Raw genomic sequence first — 12862 nt, 5'->3', positions numbered from 1 at the left:
GGTTTGCTTATTTACCATATAAATATTTGCTTTTGTTTGGGGGCCACACCCAGCTCTGGGGTTACTCTTGGTTCTGTGCTCATTCCTGGTGGTGCTCAAGGACCATAGGTGGTAATAGGGATTGACCAAGGGTCAGCTGCATGTAAGGCTGTACCATCTGTTCAGCTCCTTAGGTGCTGGACGGTCAACATTTCAACACCAATCCTACCACCATTACACCTTCCCACCGCCATTTATTTCATACTTTCCTACTACCATTTCAAGCCTGCCTGCCAGGGGCAGATGCTAGATTATTTATTTTCTATCGCTTATTATGGATATCATGAGAGGTCGCGCAGCTGTAAAAGTGGCCACACACTTCTGGAATTCTAAAGTTGTGAATGGTTGGGGTCCAGAGACATCTCTGTAGGGAGCTAATCCATTTTGAGATTCATTTGGCAGTCTCTGGATCAAGGCCGTTGTTGATGTGTTGAGATGGCCCCCCAGGAGGCTGTTCATGGGCGTGACAGCCAGGACCCCAAGAGGGTGGGAAGACAAGAAGGACTGGCCCCTCTCCACTGCCCCCATGTGGCCTGGAGTCGTAGTCTTAGTCACTGAACACACATACCTGGGTTTTCCTTCTGGAAGCTCTGGCCACTGGGGTTTTCCTTCTGGAAGCTTTCCTTTTGGCGCCTGGAGTTTCGTCTGGAGTGGATGGAGAGGGCACATCCACTCCATCAGAGGTACCCCAGTGCAATTGACTCGGCACAGGGTCTGGAGAGATCGCCAAGCTACCGTCTTCCGGGATTCATTTGCTGCCAACGTTTCTGTAGGAAGGACATGAACCTCCCACGTACAGTCTCAAGCAGGAAAGATCCATTTCCTCCTATTCTGCTCCTCAAATACCTTGAATTCTATCCATCAACCTTAAATTAACACCCTATAGCCCCCCAAAAAACCTTCAGAGATACTCGAGTTGGGGGCAGAGATGGATGTAATGTCTCCAGGCCCAGGAACAGTGTGCAATGAGGCCTCATAATTGAAAGACATAAGTAATAATGTATGCGTATGAGTAAAGGGAGAGAGAACTACACTCTATACAGGCATGTATATTCTTGACATATATATTTATATAATAAGTTTGATAAGTTTTCCTCTACTTTGGGGAGCCTCCAAAGCAGTGTTCAGGAGACACCAAAGTTACTCTCAGCCATGCCTCACCCATCTGTCAGTGTAGACAGATAAGCACTTGGTCCTGGTGATGTGTAGCTGGAGTCTGGTGGTGTCAGGGCCCACCAGTACCATCCCAGTGACTTTTGGAGAGGCACCAGATTACACTTGGTGGCACATCGGGCCTCTTACATGAAGCACATACACTCCAGTCTGCTGAACTATTGGTCAGCCCAAAACTTAATATAGGATCTTTGTATATCCACATTTGCATGTATGTGCATGATCAGAAAACAAGACCACACAGAATGGTGCCTGGGCTTCTCAGCCCTGGGGTCTGGAGAAGCTTTGGACAGTGCATTCCATGGGGCAGTCAGTGGCAGCGTCCATCTGGTTTCTTTCATGTCCAAGCTGCAGAAGATGGTGGCTTGAAACCCACCCACTGTGTGGTGTGGCCCGAGGGAGCTGCAGGAGGCGCTGTTGTGCACAATCCGAGTGCCCGCCATGCCAGGATCAGAATTCTCTAGCTGCTGCAGAGAGTACTCATACTAGGATACTAGAATACTCATAGTAGGACCCCAGCTGGGCCTCCTCTCTGAAACCAAAACTCTTTAAATGAGCAACAAGCACCAGACCAGCATTCTTGGTGTGTAAGAACTCTCAACCATTGGTGTGTGTGTGCATGCATACGTGTGTGTGTGTGTGTGCCTGTGAGTGTATATGTATGTGTGTGTGTGTGTGTGTGTGTGTGTGTGTGTGTGTGTGTGTGTGATCTTGAGAGCTTCTTTGTAGACATTTTCTGCACTGTCTAACTGGCCACCTTTAAAAAAATCATATCTGTGTTTGAGAGACAACACAAAAGGTGAGACACTTGCCTTGCATGCAGTGCCCTTGGCCAACTCTGGTTCCCCAGCACCACATAAGAGCCCCTGAGCACATAGCAAGGAATAGACCTTGAGCACTCTCAGGTATGGCCCAAGTCCACCACCCCACCACCACCACTTCCAACATCAATAATCCTTGGGGAGTCTGGGGATGACTTGGTGGCAAAAAGCACTTGTCGTGCTAGAGTTAGGCAGGAGTTCAATCCCTGTTTCAGCTGCCTCTCTCTCAACCCTTGTTTTTTTTTCTTCCTTAAATTTTTATTAGTGAAACACCATGAGGTACAGTTGTAGACTTACAAGTTTTTGTGCTTGGGTTTTTGTTATACAATGATCGAATGCCCATCCCTCCACCAGTACAACCCTTGTTTTTAAGAGAACAACATCTTAACAGACAGCTGGGTGCATGCAAGCACCCTAGCTAAAGTATGCAAGCACCGCAATTAAAATGCCTCAGTTCCCCACTGAGTGAGAGAACATATCTGTAAAAGGTGCCTCAGGTAGAGCAGTAATATCCAAGATCTATAAAGTATTTACAAAGTTCATCAACAGCAACAAAATCCAGCAACCCCACCCCAAAAATGAGGAAAGAGATGAACAGACACTTAAAGACATACTGACAACCAATATGGACAAGAAAAATGCTCATCATCACTTATGAGCAGGGAAATGCAAATCAAAACAGCAGTGAGATATCATCTCATACCAGTGGGAATGGCACATATGAAAAGGTCTGGAATCAGTCTTTTGTTGATGGGGTTGGGGTGAGAAAAGAACCCTCATCCACTGTTGGGGGTAAATACCATTTGGGTCAGCTTCCATGGAAAGCAATATGTGGATTTTACTAAAAATCGTACTTTTTAGTAGAACTTCCATATGTCATAGAACTCCCGTATGACCCAGCAATCAATACCACTTTTTGGCTTCTTCCCCTAAAACACACACACACACACACACACACAAAATAATTGGAAATGATACATGGACACCTATGACACCTATGTTCATTGCCAGATTTAGTACAGTACCTAATATATGGAAATAACCCAAATGCCCAACTATGGATCAATGGATCAAGAAGTTGTCATCTTGCCAGGAGTGATTCCTGAGTGCAGAGCCAGGTGTGACCCAAAAAACAAAACAAAAAAAAAAGTTGTCATCTATCTACACAATGGAATACTACACAGCTATAAGAAAGTCCAAAATAATACAATTTGCCACGTGAATGGAGATACAGATATCATGCCAGTGAAGGAATACGAAAGGATAAAGATGGAAAAAGAATGTTCTCTCTCATAAGTGGGACATAAAGACACACAGTAAGGGAGCAACAAATGGAGAGTTGGCCCTCAGAACTGAGTTTGAGAGGGGCCGGAGTAGGACAGGAAGGGCAGTGAGGGTGCTGGTGGAGGGGACCAGGCATTCTGGTGGTGGGTGTGGTGTTGAACAATGGGTGCACAAAACTACCATTAACTTCATTGTAAATCAGTGTCTCAGTAAATACGTGTATTATAAAGAATACAAGTATTATGAAACAAGATGACTGAAGTTAAGAAAAGTGTGAGCATACCCAGGAGTGGTCCCTGAACATACCAAAAGAGCCTTCACCAAAGGATGTGTGAGCACCTGGCCAGCCGCGGGAACTTTTCCCTGATTCTAGCCACACCTTCTGAGCAGAACAAGCATACTCAGGACAGCAGAAGCCTGCGAATCCCCGGGAGCACCTTGGCTGACTGCGCAAGCATGGTCACAGATGCGCGAGTCCAGCACGCACCAGCCCCTCCTCCCCTGTGCTCGAAGCCACAAAGAGCAGGGGAGGGAGGGCAGGAAATAAACTCCGTAGAAGTCTCTGGATTAAAGAATTTAAACAAAGTCATGGCATAGTATTAGCATCTGCATTTGTATTGGCATTTTATAAGCACAAACAACAAAACTATCTCAATTGCCAGCAGCCGGTGAGGAGGCAGGCGGATGTGATGTGTTGCAACTGGGTGTTCAGGTGTTCTCTTAATCAAGCAACCAAGACACAATCCATGGCGGGGAAACAAGGAGGTCTTTATTACACCAGCTGATCAGACCGGTGGGTCTAGCCCTAGACAAAGCTCAGGGGTCCAAGAGCCTGCTTCTACAGGACATTACTGCAAACTCATCATTTCGTTGCTTCACACTCAAGCAATGCCGGGGGGAGGGGGAGTGCATGTACTTGATGGCATCTTATCAGTATGGTTACAGAAAGTTTCCAAAAAGCAGCGTTTTCTTAGCTTGGCACAGGGACATTTGTCCCAAGTGCAGACAGGTTGGGGATCTTTTTAAAACTTTCCACCCACAAGCAAAATCATCTCTTCAAAGCACATTCTATAAGTCAATTATAAAACCAAATATATATATATATATAATAAATTTCCATCAGAATAGTGTGACAAGCATAAGGTGAGCTAGTCAGGTCTAGTAATGTCCACTTGATATTGCACATGCCAGGATGAGGGTGTATCTGGGAATGGACGGAGAGCAGAAGGTCATTTTAGTGCAAAATGGCCTCAAGGATTCAAGTGGCCATTAGACAACACTGCAGATTTAAATGTAGCTTGAGAACTCTGCTGCTTCCATTTTTTATATTTTTTCCCTTCAATTTCTAATAGCATACAGTTTTATTCTTCATTATATAGAAAATATTTTATTATGATTTTTAAATCTAAGGGCCTGGAAAGATAGTACAGCAGTAGGACACTGGCCTTGCATGCAACCAACCTGAGTTCCATCATCCCTTAAGCCCTGGAGGGAGTGATTCCTGAGCACAGATCCAGGAGTAACTCCTGAGCAATGCTGGGTGTGTCAAACCAAACAAAAAATATAAAAAACTAAAGTTTTAATATTAAAAAACTAAACTTTAATATATGATTCTTAGCTATTCCCGAAAGTTGAAAATCAAAGAATAGTCACACACAGACAGTTATTAAAGGATTAATATGTCTTTTTATCATACCCAAACTAATAAAAAATATTTATAATGTTTTACTTTCTTGCTTATTCATTTGGATGAGGGGAGAGACACATCCAGCAGTGCTCAGGGCTTACTCCTGACTCTATGTGCAGGGATCACTCCTGGTGGTTCTTGAGGGACCATTTATGGTGGTGGGGATTGAACCAGGGTTGACCACTTGCAGGATAAATACGGTACTCACTGTACAATCTCTCCAGCCTATGCTTTATTCTGACAAATTAGGGAGTGAGGTAAACAGTATAGATTTACTCTTGATTTTATGAAATTAAAATTGTATCAAATGGTGCGTGCATATACATATGTACACATACATTCTTTATACATACATAAAGCATATATAAAGTACAAGAGAAGATGTACGTAGATGTACGAAGAATATCTACATATATACTCTCCTTTAGTATAGCGATAGCACAGTGATAGGGCGTTTGCCTTGAGCACAGCCAGCCTGGGTCAAGCCAGGTTTGATTTCTCCACCCCTCTTGGAGAGCCTGGCAAGCTACCGAGAGTATTCAACATGCCAAACACAGTAACAAGAAGTCTCACAATGGAGACCTTACTGGGCCCGCACGAGCAAATTGATGAACAACGGGAGGACAGACAGGACATACTTTCCTTTAGCTACCAGAGTTTGTAGGTAGTTTCAGGGTCGCATATTTATACAATCTATAATTATATATATACGTATATACTATCTATAATTATACATATTAATAATGCCATACAAAGTGGCATTATTAATTACGAAGAAAGCTAAGGCAGCATTGAAAGCATCTGTGTAACCATAAAAGGAGGGAAATCTCAAATCTCAATATTAAGTTTGAGAACCTGATGAACTGAAAAACTCCTGCTCACCCCTCCCCCCAAAACCCTTCAGGTTATCTGACTGCTGAATAGACAGCCAAAGACCCGCGTGCCAGCCGCGGATGGGGACCTCGACACGGCGGCAGGGAGATTTTTGGGTGTTCTCTGCTGCCCTCTGCCGGCAGTGTGTCTCACTACTGCGTTCCTTCCAAGCATAGAGAATCTTGAGGCGCTTAAACTCTGGACTGGGCTAGGATCAAGGGGACCTTTACAGGAGCTTTGCCTAGAGCCGAGCTCTGATCTGCCTCAATTCTCAAGACCTCGATCCATCTCTCAGGCAAGAGCAGTCCCGGCTTGGAGATGAGAACTGTGTTCGGAACGGTGAAGGGAAGACAGTGATCCAAGCGATGGACGCAGGAGGTTCTCGTGGGTACGTGGTGGCCTGAGACTCCCCAGCTTGCCCCAAGCTCACGATTTCACGATGCTTCCTTCAGAGGAGAGGAAGGACCCTCACAGATGCACGGAGAATGGAAGGCGGATGCTCTCTCTCAAGGACACCCAAACCACTGTGGGGATGGCCGAGGGTCCTCGGCACCTGCAGACTCTGGGAAACCCAGCCCACCTCTTGACTCCACTTCTTCACTCCTGCCACCTCCAGCCTGGTCATCTAGCCCCTGGGTCCTGCAGATTCTCCTCTTTCGTGGTGGAGGTTTGGGGGGCTTGGTCTTGGCTTTCAGGCTTTTGCCCGCAGTTTTAAAGAAAGGAGGAGCAGATCCCTCAGCGGCCCCCACCCCAATTGATCTTGTTGGAGCTGTGTAGCCTTGGGACCAGGAAGTGGAGGGATGGGAGGTCCCAGAAGGCCGCCAGTGTCCCTGCCCTGGGTCACCAGCCAGTGTCCCTGCCCTGGTCACCAAAACCCACAGCCCCGGGTGAGTCCTGAACGTTGCCCCCATTGATTGTCCTCTTTCTTTAATCAACCATCTCCTGCTTCTTCCCTCTGCAGTTCACAGTGCCTGGCTCTGGTGGCCATCGGGGTTTGCTGAGTCCTGAGTACCCAGAGGAGGAACTGTGTTGCACGGGGGGGGGGGGGGGGGGGGGGGGGGGGGGGGGGAGCGGGGGCTCATGGGTGGAACCTGCAGGTTAGGTCTGGGCACCCTGTTTTCTTTTCTTTTTTTTAATTTTTAATTTTTTAATTTTTGTATTGAGCCACCATGAGATACAGTTACAAAGTTTTCATGTTTGAGATTCAGCTATACAATGATCGATCACCCATCCCTCCACCAGTGCAAACTTTCTACCACCAATGTCCCCATTATCCCCCCACTTTCATCCCTGTCCTTTCCCTGCCTCTGTGGCAGACAGTTGTTCAGATACTCTCTCTCTCTCTCTCTCTCTCTCTCTCTCTCTCTCTCTCCTCTCTCTCTCTCTCTCTCTCCAACTCTCTCTAATTGGGCATTATATCCCAACCTCTCATCCCTCCACCCCCACTCACAGGCTGGGCATCCTTGAGCAAGTTACATCACCTCTTTCTACCTCATTTCTTCTCATCTCTAAAATTAAAAAAAAAAAAATCCCCACCGAGAAAACATTGGTTTCCAATGCCGTGTCAGCTGTAGGTGTGGTTTCTTGCCTCAGCAGTTGTTCCTTTCTCACCATATCTCCCTCCAGGTCTAGTCACCCCCACCGAACGCCAATGGCCCCTCTGCTGTGCCAGCCCACACCTCCAGAAACCACCACCCTGTTGTCAGTCAGCATTTAAGCTGCCTTTTTTTTTTTTTTTTTTTTGCTGACAAGAAAACCTAAGTTGCACTTTCTCATCCAGTGCTTGTGTGGGTTAAAGGAGTCACAATTTGGGGATCTGCAAAGACGACCCAAAGACCGAAGCACATGCTAGGCTGCAGGTGACCTGGGTCCAATTCCCAGCACCCTCTGGTACCCTCAGAACTCGCACAGGGAACCCCATTGCCAGGAGTAGCCCCAGTAATATCAGGTGTGGGCTCCAAAACTCAACTCCCCCAACTGTGCACGATCTGGCTAGTACAAAGGAGCTCTGTTAGTCACTTGTGCCCTCGCAGGGGAAGCCTTCCGCCAGCATTGGCAATGCAGGCTGACTGCTGGCATACTGTCACTGTTCACTAGTCCATGATACCTAGCCCAGCCCAGGAGGCTGGGACCAGACACCACCAGTCCAGAGTTGTGTCTGTGCTGTGGGGCCACCGAAAAACTTGATCCTGGCGGCAGGGGCAATCTTACAGGCAAGATAAGACTAATTCACAAGGCAATTAGCAAAAAACACAAGATAGCTTAAAAGCACTAAATTGTTTCTTGCAGACTATAATTGTGTTAATAATAAGAACCATTTGTATGGTTTAGCATTTACCCAGCTCTTGGAAATACATTATCTCACATAATCCTCAAAACAAGCCAGCAAAGTATTGTAATTAGTAAATGAGGAAACTGAGGCGCACGGAGATAAAATAGCACATTTTTGATGACACCGCCAGGGAGTTGGTAACTCAGAAAGAACAACTCCAATCAGAGTCATCTAACTTCCTTGGGAGACTGGGGCAGGGGCAGGGGAGGTTCCCAAGTAGTGTTTGGAAGGCCTGGGGGCCCCACCAGCGATTCTCCTCCAGCTGGGTTGGTGGTTCATTGCAAGGCCCTGAGGGTGCTGCTCAGGCCTTGCAGTGCTGGACACACCCGGGCTGGCCACCCCAGAGGTACTGGGGACCTCCAGGCTGCACCCTGTGATGCTCAGGGAACCATGTGGTGAAGAGAATTGAATCCAGGTAAGGTTCATGAACACTAACTGCTGCATTATCTCCCTGCTCTTCATCTCACTGTTTGACCTTCTTTACCATTTACCCCTAAAACTCTTGGGGTTAAAATATTCTGTGGTTGATGTTTTGTGTATATATCTAATGGCTTTTTTGGAGGGTGCTATCACAGTTATAAGGGCCTCAGTTGGAGGGGTTTGATCTGTCGGCACCCTAGGAGCTGGAGCGTAGGGCTGCAGCGGCCCCTGGTGGCCTTCTGGAGAAGCACAGCCAGGCTCCCCAATCCAACCATGCAAGGGAGAGGGAAGGGAGATGAGGAGGGGGTGGGAGAGGCGGGTTCCATCCCAGCAGAGCATCACCAGCTGCCTATAGCATGATGAAATGGAAAAATACACCTCGATCTGGATTACAGATGACTGGGTTCAAGTTCTAGCCTCTGATCCCTGGCAAGTGACCTCACCTCTGAGGTTCTCATTCTCTTAAAAATGTGATAATAGTGGTACCCACTGGGCAGTCTGTGATCAGGATGATGTTGGTGATGCTTACAACGCTTTCTCTGACACACAGTGGCTCCTCTCTGAGCCCAGTAGGAATTTTTAGACACTGGGCACTTTTTCTTTCCAGGGACTTTCTCCATGAAAATATTTTAATTCTTTGTTGGTCAGCTAAGGGTGTTGGCTTACAGATGAATATAACCAAGTGGACTGTATTCTTTGTTCCTTTCTTTTTCTATTACTCTCTCTCACTCTCTCTCTTTCCCTTCTTTCTCTTTCCTTATTTGGAACCAAAACCGGGGCCTCACACGTACAAGGCTAGGGCTCAACTACTGAGCTGCACCCTCTATCCCTTTTATCTACTTTTACATCTGTATAGATGGGGGTGGGCGACACCCAATGGTGTTCAGAGGCTATTCCTGCCTCTGTGTTCAGGAGTGACCCTGTTGTGCAGGGGTGGCCCCCCCGGTAATGCTCAAAGGACCATATGTTGTGTCAGGAATTTGAAGCGGGTTCTGCTGCATGCAAGGCAAGGATATTAACCCCTACACTATCTCTCAAGTCCCCTTTTGATTTTTGAGGAAATCAAAACCTTTTCATGTGACCTCTAAGTATTGGCCTATTCTGTAAGGGCCTGGGCATACATCACGCATGTCACTGTCACAGAAATGGCTCAGTGCTATGACCTCTAAGGACTGTTATTATTCCTTTAGCGATGCTCCTTCCATCCACCTGTGGGCCAGCACCCCCCCAACCCACCCTCTCTCTACTGCGTGCCATACAATGCAAACTTTTCCAGTACCCTGGTGTCCTCTGGCCTCTCTTTGGCCCCAGGACTCCTTGGAGGTGCCAAGCTGCAGTTCTGATGTGGATGGCAGGTAGAGATCAAGCCTGGGTGGCCTGTGCCTTAGATCTCAGGGAGGGGAGGGTACTCTCAAGGCACGGGCCCACTGGTTCCCTTCACAGCAGCCCTCAGCCAAAGCTGAGTCCAGAACTCCACTGCCCAGAGAAATAAGAATATGAACCGTAGGAACAAGCCACCTACATAACTCCAAATGGCCCAGGGAAAGAAAACAGAAACCCATCCTCACAACTCACAACCCCCTCCCCCCCATGCTACTCCCCACTGTCTGCTTCAACTACTTTCCAGAGAGCTTTCCAGAGAGACCCCAGCAACCAGGGCATGAGGCTTGTGTGGACAAAAACACTTGCTGTGTCCCGGAGTGAGGAATCTGATCTCTACCAAGATTCCATTGGGATAGTTATTGTTTTGGTAGGCCATGCAATCCAGACACACTTGTCACAGGCAGTCAGTGAGACTCATTGAGGACCAAGTCAGACCTAATGATTTCACACCTTATAGGTCTGTGGGCTGGATGTTCTTACCCATGGTCTAGATCCCTACTACAAGATTTGAACTGCACAGTAACACAGCAAAGCCTGCAGCCCTCTGCAGTGTGTTCTTGTCAACACAAAGCCAAGGCTGAGTCCAGAACTCCACTGTCCACAAAAATAAGAAAATGAACCCTAACAACAAAGCCACCTACATAACTTCAAATGGCCCAGGAAAAGGAAACAAGATAAAATGCACTTTAATAATTTACTTAATTTAATTTGGCACAACAAACTATTCCCCTTTCAAAAAAAAAAAAAACTTAGCAGGGCATTATTAAGGAGCGATTTAATTAATGGATTAATTTAATTTTTATTAGTGAATCATTGTGAGGTACAGTTACAGACTTACAAACTTTCATGCTTGCATTTCAGTCATACAATGGTCAAGTACCCATCCTCCACCAGTGCCCATTTTCCACCACCAATGGTCCCAGCATCCCTTCCACCACCCCCACCCTGTCCCCTCCACCCCACCCCGCCTCTGTGGCAGGGCATTTCTTTTTGTTCTCTCTCTCCTTTTCGGTGTTGTGATTTGCAGTAGAGATATTGAGTGGCAATCATGTTCGGTCTATAGTCTACTTTCAGCCTGCATCTCCCAGCCCGAGAGGGGCCTATTAAGGAGCGATTTTAGATTCCTTTTTTCTTTCATTTTGAAGCTGAGAACATATTTAAAGGATTTTTCATCCATTGCAGCAAACACAAAAAGTTTCAACCTTCAATGGGCACTGGTGGAGGGATGGCTACTCGACCATTGTATAACTGAAACGCAAGCACGAAAGTTTGTAAGTCTGTAACTGTACCCCACCATGATTCACTAATAATAATAATAATAATAAAAAGTTACAACCCTCAATGAAAAGCTTTATTGTGTGCAAGTGCAAAAAGTGCCTAGCAATGGTACTTCAAGAAGCCTGGAGATGGAACTGTTTTCAAAGAGAATCAGAAAGGAGGATAGAAGGGAATAACGGGCCTTTAAAGCATTTGGTTCTGTCAAAATTCGGACATGAGGAACTTTACTTCCAGCCCTGTTGATGTGGGCAACTCCCCAGTAAAGAACACTCAGGAATCAAAATGTAACTGTCCAGAGAGACTGGACGCACATGTGGAGAAGCCCAGGTGCCCAGGGTCAGTACAGGGTTGCCGCTCTAGAGGAAGAGCGCCACCTGCCTCCCTGGGTTTCCTCGGGAGAGGCAATTACCCAGGGTCTTACAGAAACATCGGGTGGTCAGCATGAGGAACGGCTCTGCTTGCTGCCCACTGCTGAGACCCGACCTGGTTTAACCAGTGCCATTAACAGGCAGTACTTGTTGCTTGTTTATGGCACTCAGTCTGCACCCTGGGGTGCACACCATCCCTGCCTACCTGCATCTGCTGACCTTGCCCTTCAACACTTCATTGCTGCCACCCCTGCCAAGTGCCCACAGCCTGTTTCACAGTCTCACCCCACTGCACCAACTTGGAACGGTCCATGTATGTGATGTAGGCAGGTAAGACAGGGAAAGGTCCTCGGCAATGAAATTCAGGTCAACAAAACTTCTGGGAAGGAAAATTTTAAGACTGATCCACTCTGTGGATATGGAAAACAAAGACCTGATAAGACCTTCAGCAGACCCCGAGGAGATTGGACCCCTCCCCATGAAGTTCCTCTCCTTTAAAATCCTAGGACCTCTCCTTTAATCCAATTAATTTAAGTGATTCAGCCCCGGAGAAGACTCCAGAACTTCCGGATCAAGACCCTTGAAGGGCCTATAAGAGCCACCTTGAACAAAGGAAGGGCGAGCTGCCCGCTGGAGCCCAAGTGCTGCTGGCGCCCACATGGCCGAGTACATGTGGTGCCCGAGCACATGTGTGTTGCCCGCATCTCCTCTTGCTCCTCTTGAGATGTGTACTTTCATGCTTTCATGTCTAAACGCTGGGATGTGTGTAGGGGCTCTCTCTGCCCTTGGAGAAGTCCGCAGTCTTTCGAGTGTGTCACTCTCTCTCTCTCTCTCTCTCTCTCTCTCTCTCTCTCTCTCTCTCTCTCTCTCTCTTCCACACCCCACCCCCCAAAAACCCCTCCAAATAAAATCTATTTTGCTTCACTGTTTGTCTACTCCTGAAATTCCTTTCTGCGAGTGAGACAGGAACCCAGTAACCCTGGATCCCAGGCGACAGAGGCAGATCAGGAGAAAGTGACCATCTTTCTCCTCCCCACTTCAAGTAAGTCACCCGTGGGGCCCACTGAAATCACATTCACGGCACAGATGCCACACGGCAGGAGACTTCCTTGTGTAGGCGGCTGGGGTCAGTGGCTCTGACACAGCGGAAGATGATGCTGACCCGAGAGCTGCTACACTCGGTCCCCGTGGCCCGGGGCTGCGT

This window comes from Sorex fumeus, unplaced genomic scaffold, assembly GCF_029834395.1.
Source record: "Sorex fumeus unplaced genomic scaffold, SorFum_2.1 ptg000003l, whole genome shotgun sequence".
NCBI lineage: Eukaryota > Metazoa > Chordata > Mammalia > Eulipotyphla > Soricidae > Sorex > Sorex fumeus.
This window is presented reverse-complemented; position numbering follows the sequence as displayed.